Here is a 1,023-nt window from a genome sequence, read left to right on the forward strand (position 1 = left end):
ACTTTTCATTTTTTAAAAATTATAGGTCTGAGGTTAGGATTTAGGTACATAACAGAGCTTCATAAAAGCTCTCCCTGTCGCATGCACTTTCTACACATTCATCTTAAATTGGAGAGAGGGTAGAGAAGGAAGATGAGGAAATGGTCTGGCATATTTAAAGTGTGTTCATGTACTTTCAGGCTACTTATGAGGCCCCACTTCCTGCCCTCTATCATCATACACTTTCTTGGTTTCTCTTCCCTTGCCTTTTCAGCTAGCTAAACCCTTGACTTCTCCACTGGCTTCCCCATCTCCCACCTCCCAAGGGAAGATTAACTTAGGTTTAAGTTTAAAAATTCATTAAAGTCCTTTGCTGTTTTCTACCTAAGAAACAGTCTGTACCAAATCTATTTAAGAGTCCATTGAAAACAAAGGCAGAAGCAGGGCTTCTATAACAGATATTTCTATCTTTAGGGAAAACAAAAAAGAAATAGGCTATGGAGAACATAAGGATGTTCTTTTGGATCCAGACTAATTTAGCCTTTTCCACAGAGACATACCCCCATCGGTTTGAGTAGCTTTTCTGGACTTGTGGGCAGATAGACTGCAGAGAGTTCATCAGAAAATTCAGAGGTTGAAGGAGGTCTATCTTAAGGCAGCTTGTAATGTTGTTATAGGGCTGACGTATGAAGTGACCAACAGTCTTTCTCTACTCAGGATTCTCCTCATTCTTCTCTAGAGTCCTCTATTCTCCCTGAATGACAAATGATTCACATACATATGAATATATAAAAGGACCTGGGTGGCACTTAGCTGCTAATTGAATGGTTGGCAGTTTGAATTTATCCAGTGGATCCATGGGAGACAGACTTGGAGATCTCCTTCATGAAGCTTGTTGTTGTTGCTGTTAGGTGCCAGCTCTGATTCACAGCAACCTTGTGAAGACTATAGTCTAGGAAATCCTATGAGGCAGTTCTACTTCCACATGGGGTGGCTATGACTAAAAAATAAACTCAATAGCACAAAGCAACACAACAACAAAAA

At 40.1% G+C, this 1,023-nt stretch overlaps 1 protein-coding gene across 1 annotated transcript in view; it reads left to right on the top strand.

Moving 5' to 3' along the window:
• Nucleotides 1–1,023, top strand: part of IDO2 (indoleamine 2,3-dioxygenase 2) — a 162,407-nt gene that overhangs the window by 102,202 nt on the left and 59,182 nt on the right. The gene's annotated exons all lie outside the window — the stretch shown is intronic.

The sequence above is a fragment of the Orycteropus afer genome, unplaced genomic scaffold (assembly GCF_000298275.1).
Source record: "Orycteropus afer afer isolate SDZICR_OR568_19922 unplaced genomic scaffold, OryAfe1.0 scaffold00024, whole genome shotgun sequence".
NCBI lineage: Eukaryota > Metazoa > Chordata > Mammalia > Tubulidentata > Orycteropodidae > Orycteropus > Orycteropus afer.